We start from the raw sequence: 12,877 nt of genomic DNA on the forward strand, positions 1-12,877 counted from the left end.
AAGCTTCGCCCCTACAGCCAAAATGAATAAATTCAACACACATATACACTTCAGTCAATTTGTTCGAAAACTAACCTTAAAAAGGTTTTTTGCAAAAAAAACAATAGAAAGACAATTAACTTCAAATAGAATAACCACAATAACCACAATAACCACAGAAACAACAACCCCAGAAATAAAACATACAAATTTCAAATTAAAATCAAAATTTTACCCAACTAATGAAAAAGGGAGAAACCTCAAGCTTTTTGAAAAATTAGTACAAAATGATATTGCAAAATTAAAACATAATAAATATAGACCAAGAAACCTGTCTAAAAAAGAAAATACAATAATACAAAATCTACAAAAAGATAAAGAACTGACAATTAAGGCTGCGGATAAGGGAGGAGGCATAGTTCTCTTAGACACAACAAGTTACATCAATGAGGCCAATAGACTCCTCGGAGATATAGATACCTATCAAGAAATTAAAATGGATCCAACAAAAAAGTTTCAAAATAAACTAACAAATCTACTAAAAGAAGCCCAAAGTAAGAATATAATTCATAAAAAGGAATTTGAGTTTCTCTGTCCAAAATACCCAAAAATACCTGTGTTCTATTACCTGCCAAAACTACATAAAGATCTCACAAATCCACCTGGTAGGCCCATAATATCTGGAATAGGGTCTATAACTGCAAACTTATCACAATACATCGACAATTTCTTGCAAAAATATGTAAAAACTTTACCTTCTTATCTTAAAGACACCACGGACATATTACAACTTCTTAATAATCTAGAATGGAAAGAGAACTATTTGATTGGCACATGTGATGTTTCATCTTTATACACGAGCATTCAACATCATCTAGGCACAAAAGCAGCAGAAATGTACATGACTAGGGATAAAACACTAAATCAAGAACAAAAAGAATTTATAATTAAAGGTGTTAATTTTATTTTGAATCAGAATTATTTTTCTTTTAACAAAAAATTCTATCTTCAAACGAGAGGAACCGCTATGGGCACGAAATTTGCGCCGAGCTATGCAAATTTATTCTTGGGAAAATGGGAAGAAGAATTTATATAAAAGAAATGTAGAAATGAAGCTCTCCAAAATGCCAAAGTTTCAATGCTTTATTTTAGAAAGTGCAGAGTCAAAACAGCTGTTTGACTCTGCACTTTCTAAAATAAAGCATTGAAACTTTGGCATTTTGGAGAGCTTCATTTCTACATTTCTTTACTATTGTTGGGGAGTTTTGTAGTGACTCCTTGAAGCTCTGACCTGTGAGTATTGCTGCTGGATGTATTGCACTAAGAAGAATTTATATCCCAACATGAGCTCGGCGCAAATCTCGTACTCTATAAGAGGTACATTGATGACATCATCTTTGTATGGAAGGGGACATCTATAGAGTTAAACAAATTCATTTTAGATATGAACAATAATGATATAGGAATTCATTTCACACATATCACCAGTAAGGAAAAAATAACATTCCTAGATCTGGATATTGAAATTATAGAAAGAGAAATAATCACTAAAACATACTTCAAAAAAGTAGACGCAAACAACCTAATACATTTCAATAGCTGCCATTTGAATAAATGGAAAGAGAATATCCCCAAAGGTCAGTACCTCAGGATAAAGCGTAATTGCACAAAAACGTCAGATTATCTAGAACAAATTGAGATACTTGAGAAAAAATTCACTGATAGAGGATATAATATAGAGACAATAAGAAAGGCAAAAGAACAAGAAGAACGAAAAGAGAGAAAAAGCCTACTTACATATAAAAATGCAAACCCTGATAGAATGGACAATAAAGAAGAGAAGGAAAATAAATTTAATATCACACTAATAACTGATTACAATTGTGATCACTACATTTTACAAAAAATATTGAAAAAACACTGGCATCTAGTCCAAACAGATCCCCTCATAGGCGAAAAAATTACAGATAATCCAAAAATAATTTTCAAAAAAGCAAAAAATGTCAAAAAAATACTAGCTCCCAGTGAGTTCAGACAGATTAAAACGAATCCCATACTAGAAAAAGATTTACTAGGTAATAAACTAGCCGGTTTCTACCCCTGTTTTGGCTGTAGGTCTTGCAAATTCAGTAGCAAGCGTAAGAATATTAAATCCAATAAAAATGGTTTAATACATCACATAAAAGAAACCATAAGGTGTCAGGATAAGGGTGTCATCTACATTATACAATGCACATGTAATTTACAATACATAGGGGAGACCACTAGGACCCTAAGGGAACGCATACACGAGCATTTATCGTGCATAGACAGAGGAAACCTAGAAACACACCTATACACTCACTTTAGGGAAATACATAATAATAATTTGAAAAATGTCACGTTTTGGGGCATAAAAAAGCTCAAACCCGAATGGAGAGGGGGTAATTTTGAAGAAAAATTGTTAAGAACAGAAGCAGAGCTAATTTACAACATGCAAACCCTCTACCCTGCGGGATTAAACTCAGAATTAGATTTATCCCCGTTTCTTTTGACATAAACAAAAATTCATTAGTAGAATACATGAAAATACAGTACATTATAGATTAAACTTTTTTAATAAAAAAAAGTCTCCAAATCTCTGAAATATTCTAAACCCTATGAATAAGAAGTCATCTATGAAGAGCTAAACAAATTGATAAGGAAATAAAAACATATTATGAAAAAGAGGAGAAATGTAGAAAATAATATACCTCTATATAAACATATATGCAATAATAATAAAAAATAATATGCAACACAGGTCAAAAATAAAACAAAAGAACAAAATAACTCTGTTTAAAAATTCATATATGTTGAAATTCATATATAGAATAATAAATTAGAAGTGAATTATTTGTTTAAAATAGATCGTTAATTCTTCCACAAATATACAAAAAGTTTAGTACAATAGAAACGAATATAGGTATTTATAATCACGATATGAAATAAAAGGTTGATAATTCCACCATATGATAAGAATTCTTAAATTTAGATTGTTGAAAAAGCCAAATATATCAGATACAGAAAGATTCTATAGATCAACAAAGAAAAAAGTAAAAATATTCCACCTTATACAAAGCCGCAAACATGGGATATCTAAAGCTCTTATAAAGTAACAAAGAAAGAAGCAAAAAGATTCCACATTAAAGAAATCAGAGAAATCCACCTTTTTAAAGACACCTATCAGAACAGAATACCTATCAACCAATGACAATGAAAGGAGGGCTTTTTAAAATGCCGGTGTAACAACTAACATCATCCGTCTTGATAAAGCCTATTGGCGAAACGCGTAGACGTTCTCTACACTACAAAGAACTGGACACCCATTAAACTTACCCCACTTTGAAAGAAGCAGAGGGAAAGAAAGTTTAAAACAAACGGCCGTTTGTGAATCCAAGTCCGAGTTCTCACACACGCGCTGGAGGCGTGCATCGCGAGTACCTGTCTCAGGAGGCTGCCCGGGAAACACAGAACCCAAACTGCAGGGGTAAAAGTTGCTTCAAGCCGGCAGCATAAAAGAAACCCATACACGCAGGAGCGTGGTCCAGGTTTCGATACCAAGGAGCGTGGTCCAGGTTTTGATACCAAGGAAACTTGCTTTATGCAAAGAGGAAAGACAGAAAACATATACCGGTAAGAAACACCTCGATTCCATCAGACACAGATGTGTCAGAAGACCCGGTAAGCCCATCCTTATACATAAATAGAACTATCCATATTACAGCCGAGTCTACAAGTTTTAGAAAACATCAAAAGACATTGTAAAGACAAGTGAATTACATAATTACAATTTATTGAATTAAGAAGAGAGACATTGTTATTTTTTGATTGAAAATAGCAATACTGAGAAAAAAGCCACTACAACTGCGGCACCAAATTAATAAGGTGGAATAAGGATAAGAAAATTAGAAAGGTGGAATTATTTAGATAGATCACCCAAAACGCTTAATATTGTATTGTTTTTTTATATAACACAACATTGTTTATTTTAAATCCAGGGAGACGTCCCTAACATACAGAATTGCATTATATATTTTTAATCATGTTTTAAATAAATGTACTTTTGTTAAATTGTATAGAGGTCTCCAGACTATCTTATTTAGCTTACAGCGCTCCTTTACTCCATATTGTTTTATCACTTTGTAATTGTATACGGTAATTATAGGGAAGATTACCTGTGAAGGAGCTTTAAGATCAGATTCCAGGTGCAGTTTCTTATATATCCATTTTTATCCTATGAAGGGGTTCACACCCTGTATATATCCACACAGAAATTAGTGACCCAAAGGATTTTAACCCTTTTTAAATACCAATTACTTATTTAGAAAAGGTAAAACATATTAAGTGATAAGGTTCACACCAATTTGTTTGCCATAAAGAGTATTGGGCCAGGCGGATAACATGTCTATGATAACATGTCTGTCTTATTATGGGGTTCATGCCATGTATATAACCACACAGAAATGAGCGACCCAAAGGATTATAACACTTTTAAATACCAGTTATTTATTCAAAACATATTTAAAATTTTTGCAATATAAGATTATTATTTTATTTTTATAAAATGTAAGTTTGTTTAGGTTTTTGGAAAGTATATTATATTATTTAAAATAAAAATAATGCTAGATATTTTGTTTATTAATCTTTATTTTGCAAATTGCAATCAGTTGCAGAATTTAAAGCTGACTGAATAAGAAGCCAACTTCAGCCTTGTAAATTTTGCAGCTTTTTTGTTCTTAATGTTCATTCACAGTGGTTACCTTATAAATGAAAATCAACATGAACCACTGTGAGTGAACATTAAGAACAAAAGAGCTGCAAAATGTATAGGCCTAGATTTGGAGTTTGGCGGTAGATGGGCTGTTAACGCTCCGCGGGCTTTTTTCTGGCCGCACCATAAAATTAACTCTGGTATCGAGAGTTCAAAAAAATGCTGCGTTAGGCTCCAAAAAAGGAGCGTAGAGCATTTTTACCGCAAATGCAACTCTCGATACCAGAGTTGCTTACGGACGCGGCCAGCCTCAAAAACGTGCTCGTGCACGATTCTCCCATAGGAAACAATGGGGCTGTTTGAGCTGAAAAAAAACCTAACACCTGCAAAAAAGCAGCGTTCAGCTCCTAACGCAGCCCCATTGTTTCCTATGGGGAAACACTTCCTACGTCTGCACCTAACACTCTAACATGGACCCCGAGTCTAAACACCCCTACCCTTACACTTATTAACCCCTAATCTGCCGCCCCCGCTATCGCTGACCCCTGCATTATATTATTAACCCCTAATCTTCCGCTCCGTAAACCGCGGCAACTTACATTATCCCTATGTACCCCTAATCTGCTGCCCCTAACACCGCCGACCCCTATATTATATTTATTAACCCCTAACCTGCCCCCCACAACGCCGCCGCCAGCTACTTACAATAATTAACCCCTAATCTGCCGAGCGGACCTGAGCGCTACTATAATAAAGTTATTAACCCCTAATCCGCCTCACTAACCCTATCATAAATAGTATTAACCCCTAATCTGCCCTCCCTAACATCGCCGACACCTAACTTCAATTATTAACCCCTAATCTGACGACCGGAGCTCATCGCTATTCTAATAAATGTATTAACCCCTAAAGCTAAGTCTAACCCTAACACTAACACCCCCCTAAGTTAAATATAATTTACATCTAACGAAATTAATTAACTCTTATTAAATAAATTATTCCTATTTAAAGCTAAATACTTACCTGTAAAATACATCCTAATATAGCTACAATATAAATTATAATTACATTGTAGCTATTTTAGGATTAATATTTATTTTACAGGCAACTTGGTAATTATTTTAACCAGGTACAATAGCTATTAAATAGTTAAGAACTATTTAATAGTTACCTAGTTAAAATAATAACCAAATTACCTGTAAAATAAGTCCTAACCTAAGTTATAATTAAACCTAACACTACCCTATCAATAAATTAATTAAATAAAATACCTACAATTACCTACAATTAACCTAACACTACACTATCAATAAATAAATTAAATACAATTGCTACAAATAAATACAATGAAATAAACTAACTAAAGTACAAAAAATAAAAAAGAACTAAGTTACAAAAAATAAAAAAATATTTACAAACATAAGAAAAATATTACAACAATTTTAAACTAATTACACCTACTCTAAGCCCCCTAATAAAATAACAAAGACCCCCAAAATAAAAAATGCCCTACCCTATTCTAAATTAATAAATGTAAAAGCTCTTTTACCTTACCAGCCCTGAACAGGGCCCTTTGCGGGGCATGCCCCAAGAAAATCAGCTCTTTTGCCTGTAAAAAAAAACATACAATACCCCCCCCAACATTACAACCCACCACCCACATACCCCTAATCTAACCCAAACCCCCCTTAAATAAACCTAACACTAAGCCCCTGAAGATCTTCCTACCTTGTCTTCACCATCCAGGTATCACCGATCCGTCCTGGCATCCGGTGCTGAAGAGGTCCAGAAGAGGGTCCAAAGTCTTCCTCCTATCCGGCAAGAAGAGGACATCCGGACTGGCAAACATCTTCTCCAAGCGGCATCTTCTATCTTCTTCCATCCAGTGCGGAGCGGGTCCATCTTGAAGCAGCCGACGCGGATCCATCCTCTTCTTCCGGCGTCTCCCGACGAATGACGGTTCCTTTAAGGGACGTCATCAAAGATGGCGTCCCTCGAATTCCGATTGGCTGATAGGATTCTATCAGCCAATCGGAATTAAGGTAGGAATATTCTGATTGGCTGATAGAATCAGCCAATCAGAATCAAGTTCAATCCTATTGGCTGATCCAATCAGCCAATCAGATTGAGCTCGCATTCTATTGGCTGATCGGAACAGCCAATAGAATGCGAGCTCAATCTGATTGGCTGATTGGATCAGCCAATAGGATTGAACTTGATTCTGATTGGCTGATTCCATCAGCCAATCAGAATATTCCTACCTTAATTCCGATTGGTTGATAGAATCCTATCAGCCAATCGGAATTTGAGGGACGCCATCTTGGATGACGTCCCTTAAAGGAACCGTCATTCGTCGGGAGACGCCGGAAGAAGAGGATGGATCCGCGTCGGCTGCTTCAAGATGGACCCGCTCCGCACCGGATGGAAGAAGATCGAAGATGCCGCTTGGAGAAGATGTTTGCCGGTCCGGATGTCCTCTTCTTGCCGGATAGGAGGAAGACTTTGGACCCTCTTCTGGACCTCTTCAGCACCGGATGCCAGGACGGATCGGTGATACCTGGATGGTGAAGACAAGGTAGGAAGATCTTCAGGGGCTTAGTGTTAGGTTTATTTAAGGGGGGTTTGGGTTAGATTAGGGGTATGTGGGTGGTGGGTTGTAATGTTGGGGGGGGTATTGTATGTTTTTTTTTACAGGCAAAAGAGCTGATTTTCTTGGGGCATGCCCCGCAAAGGGCCCTGTTCAGGGCTGGTAAGGTAAAAGAGCTTTTACATTTATTAATTTAGAATAGGGTAGGGAATTTTTTATTTTGGGGGTCTTTGTTATTTTATTAGGGGGCTTAGAGTAGGTGTAATTAGTTTAAAATTGTTGTAATATTTTTCTTATGTTTGTAAATATTTTTTTATTTTTTGTAACTTAGTTCTTTTTTATTTTTTGTACTTTAGTTAGTTTATGTAATTGTAGTTATTTGTAGCAATTGTATTTAATTTATTTATTGATAGTGTAGTGTTAGGTTAATTGTAGGTAATTGTAGGTATTTTATTTAATTAATTTATTGATAGGGTAGTGTTAGGTTTAATTATAACTTAGGTTAGGACTTATTTTACAGGTAATTTTGTAATTATTTTAACTAGGTAACTATTAAATAGTTCTTAACTATTTAATAGCTATTGTACCTGGTTAAAATAATTACCAAGTTGCCTGTAAAATAAATATTAATCCTAAAATAGCTACAATATAATTATAATTTATATTGTAGCTATATTAGGATGTATTTTACAGGTAAGTATTTAGCTTTAAATAGGAATAATTTATTTAATAAGAGTTAATTAATTTCGTTAGATTTAAATTATATTTAAGTTAGGGGGGTGTTAGTGTTAGGGTTAGACTTAGCTTTAGGGGTTAATCCATTTATTATAGTAGCGGTGAGCTCCGGTCGTCAGATTAGGGGTTAATAATTGAAGTTAGGTGTCGGCGATGTTAGGGAGGGCAGATTAGGGGTTAATACTATTTATGATAGGGTTAGTGAGGCGGATTAGGGGTTAATAACTTTATTATAGTAGCGCTCAGGTCCGCTCGGCAGATTAATGGTTAATTATTGTAAGTAGCTGCGGCGACGTTGTGGGGGGCAGGTTAGGGGTTAATAAATGTAATACAGGGGTCGGCGGGGTTAGGGGCAGCAGATTAGGGGTACATAAGTATAACGTAGGTGGCGGTCGGCAGATTAGGGGTTAAAAAAATTTAATCGAGTGGCGGCGATGTGGGGGGACCTCGGTTTAGGGGTACATAGGTAGTTTATGGGTGTTAGTGTACTTTAGGGTACAGTAGTTAAGAGCTTTATGAACCGGCGTTAGCCCAGAAAGCTCTTAACTCCTGCTTTTTTACGGCGGCTGGAGTTTTGTCGTTAGAGCTCTAACGCTCACTTCAGAAACGACTCTAAATACCAGCGTTAGAAAGATCCCATTGAAAAGATAGGATACGCAATTGACGTAAGGGGATCTGCGGTATGGAAAAGTCGCGGCTGAAAAGTGAGCGTTAGACCCTTTAATCACTGACTCCAAATACCGGCGGTAGCCTAAAACCAGCGTTAGGAGCCTCTAACGCTGGTTTTCACGGCTACCGCCAAACTCTAAATCTAGCCGTTAGTTTTCAGAATAATTGTGTCTATTGGTTGTTATATTAAAGTTGATTTAAAAAAAAAAAGCAAACAATTTTTTTTTTTGAGTGGAGGTCACATGTTTGTTGTCTAGAGTGGAGCTCCAGTCTGCAGCTAGACACCTTTGACAAGGGCTGAAGTCAGAAAACGCCTCACCACATCTGAAGTAATAGAATTACCTTAAAGGGACACGAAACCCAAATTTTTTCTTTCTTGATTTAGAAAGAGCATACAATTATAAACAACTTTCTAATTTACTTCTATTATTTATTTTGCTTCATTCTCTTGATATTCTTTGCTGAAAAGCATATCTAGATATGCTTAGTAGCTGCTGATTGGTAGCTGCACATAGATGCCTCCTGTGATTGGTTCACTGTGTGCATTGCTATTTCTTCATTAAAGTATATCTAAAGAATGAAGCAAATTAGGTATTAGAAGTAAATTGGAATGTTGTTTAAAATTGTATTCTCTACCTTAATCATGAAAGAAAATGTTTGGGTATAGTGTCCCTTTAAGTTCAGCGTTCAGAGCGTTGCAGTAGATTGACCAATCACAAACCAGCATCCATAAATGCGCGGTAAATAGTGTTACTATTAGGGATACACTGGACAGGCAATTGTGAAGTGTTTGAAACCCCCCGTGCTTGCTTTTATTATTATTATTTTTTTAGAGTACCATAATATAATAATAATTCAAGCAAATTGCATTTCATTTGTTGCTATAAACAATATAGATGTTCACTCAGTCTCTATGCATATTTTCCTATGTAGTTATGTTCTGCTAGGATCCATGCTATTTTACTACTACCATATCTTATTACTATTTAGAAGTAGTTTTATATTTAATCAATATTGAGTTATTATAGTCCCATAATTCCATCTGAGAGTGTGTGTCACTGAGACATGGAAATGGTGGATGGAAGGGTGAAGGTTGTCTTCAGCTGCTCAAACCTCTATTTTAATGGCAGAGATACAGTCCCATGATTGACCCCCGTGCAGAGAGAAACTACAGTAACTGGATTATTATACAGGTGGCCCTCGTTTTACAAAGGTTTAATTTACACCGTTTCAGAATAACAACCTTTTTTTCCAGTCATGTGACAGCTATTGAAAAGCATTAAGAAGCAGTGCATTTATTAAAATAGCCAGTAGGTGGAGCTGTCCACTTGTTTTGCAGCAAAGCCAAGCAAGCTGAAATTAATCAGTTTAACCAGACCTGCGCTATCGAGCAGATTTCGAAGGAACAAGATCTTCCTGTCTATAAATCAGTCCAGTTTGGAATGCATAGAAAGAACTGTTTGCAGAAAAATGCAAGTAAAGTCTGTGTTGTGTGATTATTTTATTAGGTTTATAATACTGTTTAGCAAATGTTTTTGTTCATTTAACTTAGTTTAATTATATATTCTGTGTTGTGTGATTATTTTATTAGGTTTATAATGCTGTTTAGCATTTAAAGTCTTCATTTCAAAGCTTTAAAAATAATTTATTAGGTGTTACTTATGACAATTTTGAGAGGGGCCTGGAACCTATCTCCCTCACTTCCCATTGACTTACATTATAAACTGGGTTTCAATTTACAACGGTTTCAATTTACAACCATTCCTTCTGGAACCTAACCCCGGCGTAAACGGAGGGCTACCTGTATTAGTTACCCAGTATTACAGTTGTACCTTAATTTTCAATGACTTATTCTTTGTTAAGGAGACATAAAAGTCCTTAAATTAACACTCTATGAAGCATCCATTTAAATTTGAATCCCTTTGGTAAAGACAATTTTAATCTTTTCCCCTCATTGCCATTTACCCGTCAACTTCAGAGCGTTTTTTATTTGAGTTATCCATAGAAATCACACCTATTTTAAAAATAGTTTGCGGAAATGCAGATATGGAAAAAGACAATAAAGGAGAAAGATAACGTATTATTTTATCACGTTGCACAATCTTGCAATTTTTACAGAAAATTTGTTGAAATAAAATATCTAGCTGTAAAATGACAGAAATTTGTTTTTCTGTCTAGCTAAAATGAAGTTGTTAATAAAATTAAAACTACCTCACAGCTTTGGTCCTATTTCTTTCATGTAATTGGCAAGAGTCCATGAGCTAGTGACGAATGGGATATACAATCCTACCAGGAGGGGCAAAGTTTCCCAAACCTCAAAATGCCTATAAATACACCCCTCACCACACCCACAATTCAGTTTTACAAACGTTGCCTCCTATGGAGGTGGTGAAGTAAGTTTGTGCTTAGATTTCTACGTTGATATGCGCTTCTCAGCATTTTGAAGCCCGATTCCTCTCAGAGTACAGCGAATGTCAGAGGGATGTGTAGGGAGTATCACCTATTGAATGCAATAGTTTTCCTCACAGGAGATCTATTTCATAGGTTCTCTGTTATCGGTCGTAGAGATTCATCTCCTACCTCCATTTTCAGATTGACTATATACTCTCATATACCATTACCTCTACTGATAACTTTCAGTACTGGTTGGCTATCTGCCATATGTGGATGGGTGTCTTTCGGTAAGTATGTTTTTATTACTTAAGACAACCCAGCTATGGTTTGGCACTTTATGCATTTATATAAAGTTCTAAATATATGTATTGTACTTATATTTGCCATGAGTCAGGTTCATGTATTTCCTTGTGCAGACTGTCAGTTTCATATTTGGGGAAAATAAACATATTAAGAAATATTTTTTCTTACCTGGGGTTTAGTCTTTTTTTCAGATTGACTACATTTTTCTTGCAAATTGCGGGGAGTACTAGGCCCGCGGGTGCGCCAAATGCTAAACTTTATTGCGTCATTCTTGGCGCGAGAATTTTTTGGCACGAAAGTATGTCCGTTGACGCAAGTTCGTCATTTCCGGCGTCGTAGTTGATGTCGAGTCCTTACACAGGGTTGCATCGTTAGTGACGCAAGTGTGTCATTTCCGGATGTTGTTGGCGACAAAAAAATTTCAGTTACGTTGTGCGTCATACTTGGCACCAAATTTTTCATTAATTTATTACCCCATTGCTATTATTTCACAGAAACAAATCATAAGACTCCTCAGTTGAAAGAGGGAAGGGGTTAACTTTTCCAATAAGAAGTGTCATCCTTAGATCTGTCAAGTTATAATAAAAATAGCCACCAGCAACCACAAGCCTCATTGATTTGTGCTGTTAATGTCAGGCCTTATTGATCCCTGTTTCTCTGTGCTAATAAAAGTTGCAGGCATCCAAATAAATGGGAGAACTAGCTGAGAAAAGTTTAATATAGGGTGTTTCTCATCTCGGTGCACTTTTTATTTTTCTGGTGCTACTGCTAATTATGCTAAGTTTGGAGAGTGATAGGGGTTGTCAATTATTATTTGAAAAAGGAGGATTGCTGCTATCAAATAAATGATCTTATATCCCACTATATATTGTTGAGGACACTGTCCCTTGATTTTGTTCCATGCTAATGGTTCTTCTTGATGATAACAGTTAAAACAGTGAGAATCTAATAGACACCTGAGCATGTGTAAACATAAAGGGGCCACTTCTCTTTGAAAAGAGAGGTCACTTTACCTTTTTTTTTGTTTGCTTATGATTTGGTCTAAGTAACCATTTAGAATGCAGAATGCCTTAAAAAGTCACCTAGTAGACAGGTGATTGCCTTTCTTATGGTAGTCACCTGCAACTAGAAGGGAGTGTGTAATCCCCACTTTCATTTGAGGGGTATATTTTCGTGTGTGCTCTGTATGAAGTCTTTAGATATTAGGGTCTACTTTGTAAATATATTAAGCATTTTTTCTATTTTGGGATGTAGACAAAGCGATGTACAGGAAATACTAGTTTGTATAACTAACTAAACTGTAGTTTGCGCTTTAATTTGTAGTGTATTTGATTTGATTGCTTATAAGAATCTGTAACAGTGTTACAAGATAACTTTTTTATAATTTATTGGGGAAAAGGGTTCATGATACAATTATCCACAAATTAACAAACACCTAGATTACGAGTTTTGCGTTGTGGCTTTTAACGCTGAAAAAA

Source organism: Bombina bombina, chromosome 5 (genome assembly GCF_027579735.1).
Source record: "Bombina bombina isolate aBomBom1 chromosome 5, aBomBom1.pri, whole genome shotgun sequence".
Lineage (NCBI taxonomy): Eukaryota > Metazoa > Chordata > Amphibia > Anura > Bombinatoridae > Bombina > Bombina bombina.